Raw genomic sequence first — 12,196 nt, 5'->3', positions numbered from 1 at the left:
AGAAGCACACTTACAAATCTCGTTTCCCTTCTATTTAACTCAAAATTACTTCTGCTAAAAATTTGAATACTCTGCGCGTTCTACTAAAATTTACATACTCTGGCATTGGCAATTCCAGGGGAAAGTAAAGGCTTGACAGGAAAGATAGCTTAAAATAAATGTTAGTTAAAATAAATATAAACCCTACATTTGCCGCTGCCAGAATTTCGTAAACTTGGAAGCAGGTCCTAGAAACGACCTGTTGAAAAAGTTTCCACATTCTGATCTAAAACTCAAGAGCTCCGTTTACATAAAACAATCTGTTTCGTATAAGATTACAATAATTTCTATAGACACATAAAATTACCATCTCTTCTTACAGGATCCTTTTCTGGTCTTCAGCAATCAATCTTTTCTCTTCCTTCCAGCATCTGGAAGGAATAAGTATCAGTATATTCGAAATACATTATGATTTACACTTTCTTAACACTGGATAAAGTTTTCGTTTTCGATCCTTTTATTTTCCTTAATTAACTGCTTAATTCACATTCATTCAAGTATTCAAACATGAATTTAACTTTATACCCTGGTTCTCCACCATGTGTGGTGTCAAACGGGAATATTCGTGTTTTAGTATTACAACACTTCCCCTAACCACAATGATTTGTTAGAATTCAACGACCAAATAGACACACCTTAATCGACATACTGAAACTCCATGAGCTATGTTTAACATTCTTAAAATTCAAGTGTAGATGGAGAACCCTACAAAACACATTCATTCTAAATTCCCTCTCATTCATCTTTAGACATGCAGGCTTTCGCTCTAAAGCATGATTTTATCTGCTGTTTAATACTTAAATTTGAATTCATTTCTTTCGAGTATTTACTTTTAGCATCTAAAATTTTATGCTTCTAGACTAAATTCTACTTTTACATAACTTTCAAGTATTTACCTATATTTACAAAATTCTAATACATATGATTTTTACAATTTACCATAAAATGAATAAGATAAAAATAAAATTTTACTTCACGCTTACTTCGCCAAGCTGGCGGCACTGAAACTAAATTTTTCATTAATACAAGAATACGAAGTTATTTTATTTTCGGCCAAATTTTGGCTTTAACATAACAGAATTAGTCTTTAGACCAACAGGAACTGCTTGCTCTTAGATTTTACACTTAAAGAAAATAATACTTTTGCCTTAGCTAAATAAAGTAAAACAAAACTAAGTCTCAACCGAGACAAATTGACTTCCGTCAAAACATAGAACTTCGTATTTACGCATAACATTTCGGAACAAAAGAAAAAATTTATAGAAGATTTTAACTTATCTTTGAGTTTTCGATGATTGGAACTCCGACATCCTCTTCTGGCAGAATTGATCCCACGTTATGGAATTCATAGAAGTCAATCTTCGCCTTTGGGTTCTTCGAGTTTCGTCCATGGTGACTTTTCTTTTTCGCCTCTGTACGCCGGCCTCTTGGAGTGGCAGTCCTCCGGTCTGGAATCTTGCTTGAATTTCTTCTGTTGGTGGCAGTCTTTTCGTTCCTCCTTCTGTCTTTTTGTTCTCGTGAACGGCGGCCTTGTTTGCTCCTGACTATCTGGCCCTGGAAGTAGTTTTCTCGACGCAGAATTTCTACTGCGGGACGTTGTAACTGGTCTTTTCCTATTTACCAAAGATTCTTTACGCGGCGGCGTTGATTTCTTGCATTTCTTGAATGCTGGAGTCTGACCATTTTCCTTTCTTCTTTTCGGGACCGTAGCATGACTTGTAGAAGGGCTAGGTTCCTCTTCTGTTCTCTGCTTCTTGGGTGGTAGAGCGGGTGGCGTTACTTCTGGACCTTCCACTTCTTTTGCGCTTGAGTCCTGCAAGAAACTTTTAAGGATTTTAAATCATTTTGATTATAATATTTTTTCATCTGGTCGGGACTTGCTTTACAGGTTTCCCCTCTCTCGTTCTTGAGGTACAATACGACTCCCTTGATTTCCTGAATTACATAGGGGCCTTCAAATTTTGGAGCCAACTTTGCAGTGAAATTGTCTGGGGAACTTGATAAAGAAAATTTCCGCTTTAACACTATCCCCAACTTTAAAATCTGCTTCACGGCGTTTTCGATCATAGTACAGTTTCTGTCTATTTATTGCCGTATCCGAACTTTTAACCCCGCCTGATCAGTGAGTTTCTGTATATCTTTTTTTTTTTTTTTTTTTTTTTGAATTCTTCCTCTCTTTGTTGCACAAAGAATAATTTATCTAGTGGCGTAATTAACTTCCGTCCTCAAAATAATTCTGCTGGAGTTTTTCCCGTAGTATCATGATTTGATGTTCTTAAAGCATAAGCTAACTCATTTATGTAGCCATCCCAGCGCTTGTGATGTGTGCTAACATAACTTCGAATTATTTTCACAATATTTTTATTAACTCTTTCTGCTATGTTTGCCTGTGGTCTATACGGAACCATTTTGATATGGCGTATGCCAAGTCCAGTGCAAATGTTTTCAGATATTTGGCTAACGAATTGTTTACCGTTATCGCTAATGACTTTTATCGGTGCACCGTATTTTAGAATGTATCTGTGTAAGAATGCATCTGCGACTGTTTTGGCGGACGCGCGTTTAAGTGGAACAATTTCTGTCCATTTTGAAAAATGATCTACAATTACTAAAAGAAAACGATTTTTATTTAACTCACTCTGGGGGAAAGAACCAAGAAGATCTATGCCTAAAATTTCATTCAGAAATGTAGCGCGAATGCTATTTAAGTACCTGGCCGGGCTGTAATTAATATCATTTATTAACTGGCATTGATTGCAGGACCTGACATACGCAGTTACTATTTTGTATAATTGCGGGAAATATACCGCCTCGCGTACTCTTTTTATAGTTTTTCTGACCCCTAAATGACCCGCTGTTTTCGCGTAGTGTAATTCCTTCAAAATGCTTCATCGAAGCGAGGCTGGGATGACTGGTTTATATTCGAAATTTTTCTTTGTTGCTTTATGGTATAAAACAATAAATTATCTATTATTTCATAGTTTTCTTCTCTACTTCTTATTGCATCGATATCTGTGTGTTCAAAGGTTTTGGGGTCTTTCAAATACGCATAGATACTTCCAAATTCAGGATCAGCTTTCAGTTCAGCAATGATTGTTTCTCTAGAATCTAAAATTTTTGAAGTCAACACAGCGCATTTGAGTTCATTGCCTTCATCGTCCAGTTTTATTCGAGATAGTGCGTCTGCAACATTGTTTTCCTTACCCGGTTTATATTTAATTACTAGGTTATATTCTTGAAGTTTTAAAGCCCATCTGATTAACCTGGGCGTTAGGTTTTTCCTTGAGTAAAGTCTACCAACAGCCGCATTATCCGAAAAGACTGTTACTGGCGGTTTGCCGAAATAAACTCGAAATTTGTGTACAGCCATTAATACGGCTAATGTTTCTCTCTCTGTAGCTGTATAATTCCTTTGCGTAGAGTTTAAAGTTTTACTAAAAAATGCCAAACGATGGCCATTTTGCATGAGAACCGCACATAGTCCGACGCATCTGCTGCAATTTCCAGGTTTTCGTCCCTTTCCGGGAATTTCAAAACATTGTTGAGTGCTTTTTTTAACCTCTCAAATGCAGTATTTGCGTCTGCTGTCCACGTAAACTTACTTTTCTTTCTTTTAATTACTAAAAACGGTTCAACAATGTTCGCAAAATCTTTTATGAACGACCGATAATAAGAACATAACCCAAGGAAAGAAGAAAGTTATTTGGCGGAGTTGGGAGGTGGGAAATTCTTGATGGCTTTTATTTTTGAATCCTGAGTTTCTATAACCTTTTGCGAAATTTTATAACCCATATATTTAAGTTCTTTAGTCTCGAACTTGCATTTTGATGCGTTAATTGTACAACCGGCCTCTTTTAATAATTTAAAAAACCTCTGTAACATCGTGGATGCTTCAGTGGGAACGGAATCAAAACTGGTATTGGTGATGCATCACTTTAATTACAGCACATACCACAGATACAACATTTAATTAATACATTTAGAAAAACTTGAGTACATATCCGAGTTGGTGACACGATCAGAGACGTTAACGAAGATAGCACTCGTCATAACTGGACAAATTTAGTCTCCACTCCTCAGCTCGCTGGCGGAGCTTCCCAAAACTCTCTCTGACAGGCGTCTGACCAGAAGGCTCATCTCTTTACGCATGCGTATTCCTCAGTTAAGTCGTTGCCATTCACAGTTCTTTAAAATAGGTGTTACAATGAATTACAGTCCTTGTAGTGTGAGGAGATCTCTAACGAAGTTCTCTCTAGTCGAGAGCATCATAGGTCTTTCCTATAGAGAGTTCAGGAGCGTTCTTTACGGACTTAACTCCTTCCGCCTCCAGATTTTGTTTTCCTCGGACACAGAGGAAACAAAACTTTTTTCAAGTTCCTACAGGATAATATACAAGTTCAGGCTGGCGTTCGCTACCCACAAACACCTTCCGCCTCCAGTGTTTGTTTCTCCGGACGCAGGAGAAGTAAAACTTCACAGTTCACAGTTTCTGGTTTCAAAAGAGATTGTTCAACATTTTACCAGTTAATTTTAAACCACACTGTTACAAAGGCTCTCCACTCTCATAACCAGGCCATCATAAAAAGAACACATATAAAAATACACATACAATATATGAAAAACCAAAACAAAAATTTTTGTCTTTAAGAATAAAGTTAACAATTTACTATATAGTATTAATTTTAAAAAAAATACAATATACATAATCAAATAACAAGACAACTTAAAAGAAATGATAACTAGTCTATTTAACTGGCATGTACAGAGTTTCTACTTAAGCAGTCTACATTTAAGTTGTCACTTCCCTTTTTATGATGTATCGTAAAATTATAAGATTGCAAGGCTAAGGCCCAGCGTAATAATCGACCATTTCTACCTGCATTATTTTTTGCCATACTAGGGGATTATGGTCTGTTTGAGTGGAAAATTTAGTCTGCTCATCTATATACCCTTTCAATTTTTTTATTCCATACAGAATTGCAGCACACTCTTTTTCAGTGGTGGAATACTTCCGCTCACTATCAGTAAATTTTTTACTGAGATACAATATGGGATGTTCTTTTCCTTTATCATCCTTTTGGGCTAAAACAACACCATATCCTTGATCTGATGCGTCTGTCTGTAGTATGAATGGTTTAGAAAAATCGGGTGCATGTAGCACAGGCCTACTAGATAGCTTTTCTTTTAAGGATTTGAATGATTCATTACATTCATCATTCCAAACAATTTTACCCTTTTTGTTATTCCCTTTTAACAAATCTGTCAAAGGTGCGGCTATAGCAGAAAACATGGGTATATATTGTATGTAGTATCCAGCTAACCCTAAAAAAAGCTCTAATCTCAGTTTTAGTTGTGGGAAGAGGAAAATTTTGAACCGCTTCGATTTTTAGTTCTGCTGGAGAACGTTTTCCTCGACCTACTATGTGACCGAGATATTGCACTTCTTCTTGTGCAAACTTGCACTTAGAGGGTTTAATAGTTAAATTGGCTTTTCTTATTCTTTCTAAAATTTCATGTAAATGTTGTAAAATGTTCCTCCCACGTTTCAGAAAAAATAGCAATATCATCTAAATAAGGGGTCGCATATTTCTCACATCCGTACAATATTTCGCTCATCATTTTACTAAAATAATAAGGAGCATTTTTAAGCCCAAATGGCATTCGCAAAGGCCTATATACGCCAAAATTTGTAGCAAATGCAGCCATTTTCTGAGCCCTAGGGGTCAGCGGAATTTGCCAATAACCTTTAGTTAAGTCTATCAAGGTGATAAATTTGGCTGCTGCAACAGTTTCAACACGTTGCTCTATATTGGGGATCGGATAGAACTCAGTACGCGTTATTTCGTTTAACTTTCTGTAATCAATACACGGCCTAGGATCCCTACCTGGTGCTTCAACAAGGATCTTGGGTGAAGTATACTCAGAGGATCCTGGTTCAATAAGCTTGTATTTTAACATTTTTTCAATCTCGACTTTAAGAATTTCGTTCTGTCGATTAGTCATTCTATAAGGCTTGTGCTGTACGCGTTTGTCACTGATTAGTTCGATATCATGTTCGAGTAAATTTGTTTTCCCTGGAATGTTCGAAAATATAGCAGAAACCTTTACCAACAACTTTCCCAACTGCAGGATTTGTTCATCACTAAGTCTTTCTTTAAGATTATCTTTTGCTATTATTTCATTAAAATCAAACACATTGGGGTCGGTTAACATATAAGGAAAATCCTCCTCTAATTCCGAGGGTTCAACTATCTCCTCGTTGTCAAGGAGCACCATATTCAAAAGTTCAGGCCTCTTATGATAAGGTTTTAACATATTGATGTGATACACTTTATTCCCTTCCTGATTCCCTTCAAAACTAACTACATAGTTTGTTTCTGATAATCTTTTCTCTATTTTCCCCGGCCCTTTCCATTGAGGAGCGAGTTTATGGGGTTGGTTCACTGCTAATACTAATACAGAATCTCCTTGCTGAAATTCCCTTTTCGCGGCATTTTTGTCATACCATTTCTTCCTTTTGTCTCTCACCTCTTCCATTTTCTCTGTAGCTAATTCTCTACTTTTCTTTAACCTATTGATTAATTCGAAAACATATTCTATTACGGTATCTTCTTTTTCCTGAGGATCTAACCATTTCTCATACAATAATGCGACAGGTGTTCTGAGGTTGGTCCCGCACACTAATTCAGCTGGACTAAATCCTGTACTATCATGCGTTACTGTCCGCAGAGCAAAGAGAGCGGCAGGTACTTGTATTTCCCAATTTGGGGCAGCTTCAATAAACAGTACCTTTAAGACCCTTTTTATTGACCTATGGAACCGTTCCACAGGATTGCTCTGGGGGGGGGGGTAAACCGAACTTCTGGAAATTTTAATACCAAAACTCTTCAAAAATTCAACGGTTAAGCGACTCGTGAAAGATTTCCCTTGATCAGTTTGAACCTCCCTTGGAAAGCCCATCCGACTAAATACCTGCAAGAGTGCACTTACAACAGATTTCGACGTTATATCCGGTACCGGGACGGCGTCAGGATATTTAGATGTTAAGCACATAACTGTAATAAGATATTTATTACCTTCAGTAGATGTAGGCATAGGCCCGCAAGCATCTACATTAACCCTACTAAAGACTTCCGATATCACAGGTACTATTACCAACGGTGCCTTCTTTTTGCCACTTGCTTTTCCTACACGTTGACAGGAGTCGCATGTTTTAACGAATTCCTCAATGTCTTTATAACAATTTGGCCAGAAAAAATGTCTTAATAACCGGTCTTTTGTTTTCAGAACTCCTAAGTGACCTGAAGTTCCTTCATGACAAATTGCTTTAATTTGCTCTCTGAGGTTTTCTGGAACAACAATTAAATTTTCTTCTCCTCCTAACTTATTTACCTTCTTTTTTACTAAAACCCCATTTTTTAATTCTATAACTTGTTTTACTTCCGCTTTTTACTAGTTCTAATAAAAGGGCAAGTTCTTTACTTTTTTGTTGTTCATCAATAAAAGTACTTGAGTCTATTTGAATCGCAGGACTTGTGGGGACACAAAGGTCGACAGGAGGCAATACCTCTCTGTTTTCAGACCTCTCATGAGCATCATCCTCTTCTTCCAATTCTAGCTCATTCTGCTCAGAATTTTGATTCGTCTCATTTAAATTTTCCGCTTCCTTTAATTGTCGTGCTTGAGATCGAGTAACGACCGCATTAACATTCCCGACATACGACGAATAATTTTTCTCAGTTCCTCTGAGAAGAGCCGCTGTCTGGTTGCCTAATATATATCGTCCTTGGTCTAAGTGGTCTCCTATAACAGCTGCTTTGGTGGTTACTGTACCCAAATCGCATTCAATATCTACCTCAGCAACAGGTAAACAAGTCATATGATCATCCAACAGATGTCGAACCCACACGTGTTCTCCCTTCGTTTTATCTCTCTACATATTTCTGACAAATAATATCTACCGTTGCTCCCGTATCTCTTAAAATAGGTACTTTAAAACCATTTACTCTTCCATTTAATGTATAGGGATCTAACAGATTCTTCTCTGATCTCCCGTTTATCCGATACAAATCTGCCTTTTGAATTTTTAAATTGGGGCACTGAGGATGTAAATGGTCAAAAGATCCACATTCATAACACTGGAGTCTTTTTCTCCTATCAAAATTCGAGTCCGACTTTTTCCCAACATTGCGTGCATCATCATCTTTTTTTAAATTGTGTGCCTTGAGGGTTTTTTCTATTTTTGAAAACGTTACCAGTGGACTGAAAAACACCCATTTGTCTACCTGATATTTTCGTTTTCATTTCACCCAATTTCGTTTTCCCAACCATCGTCTTTTTCGCATCTTCAAATTCCTCTATTTTACACACCAACTGTTTTGGTGAAGTGATCGTGGCCCATTCATCTATAAAATGGTCCTTAAACTCATTAGGCGTGCGCCTTTTAATCTGATCTACCAACATTAAATCCTCGAGTTGCTCAAATGTTTCGATTTTTAATCCCTTGAGCCACCCATCTAAAAATGTTTTAATTTCGTGATAAAAATCGTACCACGTAGAATCCGGATTTTTCTGAGTCTTAACAAGAAGTTGCCGAAACTTCTCAGCACTTAACTTAAATCTTTTAAGTAGTAATTCTTTAATATGTTGGTAATCTCTAGCCTGTTCTTCAGGCTCCCTAGCAATTATATTATTTACCTCAACCGGAAAGACACCAATGAGATATGACACCCATTGATCCGTGGGCAATTTTAAAACTTTAGCTTGCCTCTCAAAAAGTTCTAAGAACAAACTGATATCATCAGTTTTTAAATTAAACTTGGGCATAAATTTCTGAAAATTCTGATTAAATAATGTTTCACCTCCAGGTTTAGCAGAATCAGTGTTCTGTTTTGCTTTAAGGCATTCTAGTTCTAACTGTTGCTATTCAATTTATTTATTTTGCTGTAGTATCTGAAATTCCCTCTCCCTAGCTTCCTGTTCTAACTGTAATTCTTTCGCTCTTGTTTGCTTCTCTAAGTTTTCCTTTTCTATCCTATCAGTCATAATACTTTCTAACAAATTTTTAACAAATTCTTCCTCATAATTTTTACTATTCGTTATTAATTGTTTTAAATCTATCACTTTCATATCTTCTAAAGCTATTTCCCCAAGTTCTGAAGCGACAAGGAATAGATCCCTTTTCTTAGCTTTCCCCAAAAATGCCATTTTCGCAAAAGTACTTATTGAAAACAAATAAGAACTCAAATAGTTATTCACAAATAATACACATAAAAATATATCAGAGATATAAAAAACACTTTCTTCTTTCTTACAAAATTAGGCAAATAAAAATAAAAGGTTAATAAAAGCATTAATCACTGTGGATTTATTTCCATTCAAACATAAAACGAATAAACAACCTTACTGAATACTTCGTATAAAAAAATAATAACAAATTCTTTTCATTTAGTACAGCCAGACAGAAAAAAAAAAGAAAAAAAAAAAAAAAAAAACCAGAGTGGCGCTAATAAATATAAACACCTTTAATTAACTATCGTTTTCATGACAGCTACTTCCGCTGGCAACCACATGGAAAACGCAAATACTACGTAAATTCGATAGGCGCAGGTTTAAAAATCAGAACACTATTAGAACTTTTTTTTACTGCTCAAAGCTTTAAAATTAAAACTGAAATGATAGAATTCAATATTCTACTTATCAGAAAATACACATCATATTAAAATACAGCACTGGTGTGCTTTCATGAGAAAACCAAAGTAACAAGTTTTTAATATATTCCACAACTTATTTCTTTCACAAGAATTTAACATAAATTTTCTTCTAATGACTTAGAAATGAAAATTGCAATATTGCACTGATGTGCTTTCACATATACACAAAATAAACAGTTCAGATTCTATCACACCAATTTATAACGAAATGTTAAACATAAATACACTGATGTGCTGTTTATTTACGGGAATGGATTTTTCCCATTATCATACAAAAGAAAAATATCTCGTTAGATATATAAATGCAACACTTTGATTGTTTAAAAAAAAAAAAAAACTCTTATGCACTGACGTGCTATAAAATGCACTGATGTGCTACGTGTTAATGGGAAAATGTTTTCCCGAATATACCACAAAAGGAAAATATCTTGTTAGATATATAAACCAAACACATTGCTTAAACTCGTATGCACTGACGTGCTACTTCTGCTTTGGGAAGTGATTTCCCGAATAAGTAATAAATAACTACATTATACACTTCAGGCCTGGAAATGAATATTGTGGAGAACACATACCTGGTCTCTTGTCACACAAATCTCGGTGGAACCTCCAATTTTTTTATTTTCTTTTCGTCTGTAACGTCTTGGATGCTTCAGTGGGAACGGAATCAAAACTGGTATTGGTGATGCATCACTTTAATTACAGCACATACCACAGATACAACATTTAATTAATACATTTAGAAAAACTTGAGTACATATCCGAATTGGTGACACGATCAGAGACGTTAACGAAGATAGCACTCGTCATCACTGGACAAATTTAGTCTCCACTCCTCAGCTCGCTGGCGGAGCTTCCCAAAACTCTCTCTGACAGGCGTCTGACCAGAAGGCTCATCTCTTTACGCATGCGTATTCCTCATTTAAGTCGTTGCCATTCACAGTTCTTTAAAATAGGTGTTACAATGAATTACAGTCCTCGCAGTGTGAGGAGATCGCTAACGAAGTTCTCTCTAGTCGAGAGCATCATAGGTCTTTCTAGTAGAGAGTTCAGGAGCGTTCTTTACACTTCTAAATCTTTAATATGTTGTTCCAACGTACTACTCGTTATAATTATATCATCTAGATAGATTAAAGTCGATTTTCCTAGAACAGGCTTTAGAACAATGTCCATAGCTTTCTGGAATGTTGACGGGGCCCCACACAACCCAAAGGGCATGCGTAAAAATGCACAAGTGCCCGATTTTGTGATAAACGCGGTTTTATGTATGTCTTCGGGTCTCTTAGGTATTTGATAGTAGCCCAGACGTTAAGTCCAACCTAGTCATGTATCTCGTAGACTTAATCTTTCTAATAATTTCCTCTATAACCGGTAAAGGGTAAACTGGGAACTTAGTAACACTATTAAGCTTTCTGTAATCGATAGCAAACCTCCAAGCCCTTTTATCCGAAGGACGGAACTCATTCTTTTTCCTACATAGCACGACTGGACTCGCGTACTCACTATTTATGGGAGTTATTATCTGGTTCTTCAACATTTCCTGAATGTGTTCTTCAATTATTTGTTCTTTCTGTTTACCATACCGGTAAGGTTTAGTCCTACAGGGTTTATCGGAAGTTAATTGTATATCATGCGTAACAATTTGTCAATTACCAGGTCGTTCTGAAAACAAGTTCGAAAAAGTACTCACCACTTGCTGGATGGCTTGGCTTTCATGGTCATTCAAATGGCTAAGGTCCACTTGCGGTTGTTTCACTGGCTCCACCACCCTCCGATCCATTTCTAGCATAATGGAATTTTCCTGAAAATTCAGTTTGGCCTTCGCGGCCTTTAAAAACTCCATCCCTAAAATGACTGGACTCTGCAAATTTTTGACCACAAAAATTAATACTTTAAGGCTTTCATCTTTTAGCAGTATTTGTAATGATAATTTCCCAATGCATTGACAGGTTTTTCCCTGCGCCGCTATAATTTCTGTGTTTTTATTTTTAAATAATCGTAACCTATTAAAATTCTTCTTAAGAATGTATTACTCATAAAATTAGCTTCTGCCCCTGTATCGATGAGGGCTTCTACTGGTACATCGCCAACCAGGACTTGTATAATCGGTAATTGTGAGTTCTTTACCACGACCGTATTTAGGTACCTTCTTGAGGGTTTTTTCGAAACTTCCGGGGTCTGGGCCCTCGCTTTAACAGGCCCCTCTACTCGTTTAAAGCTTTCCTTTCAACTTCAGTCTTTTGGGTACGCTGACGGTTTTTTTCAAATTTCCTTTTTGCGCCTTGAGCTTCGATGAGTTGGCTTGATAGCTCTTTCCCCCATAAGAGCGATTTGTGTTTCCGGTCTGGTGATTTGAGGATTGCCTTCGGAGACCTTGAGAATACGATGCCCCTCTAGCTTTTTCCGCTATTCTGCGATTTTGGAACTTGACCGCCAACTCGAAG

General features: G+C 36.6%; 1 protein-coding gene across 6 annotated transcripts in view; it reads left to right on the top strand.

Annotated features, from left to right (window-relative positions):
- LOC118192818 (uncharacterized) overlaps window positions 1-12,196 on the top strand; it is a 560,683-nt gene that overhangs the window by 390,528 nt on the left and 157,959 nt on the right. The window lies entirely within an intron of this gene.

The sequence above is a fragment of the Stegodyphus dumicola genome, chromosome 3 (assembly GCF_044657685.1).
Source record: "Stegodyphus dumicola isolate Sdum_Otavi_A_Nest chromosome 3, ASM4465768v1".
In the NCBI taxonomy this organism is placed as follows: Eukaryota; Metazoa; Arthropoda; class Arachnida; order Araneae; family Eresidae; genus Stegodyphus; species Stegodyphus dumicola.
This window is presented reverse-complemented; position numbering and strand designations above follow the sequence as displayed.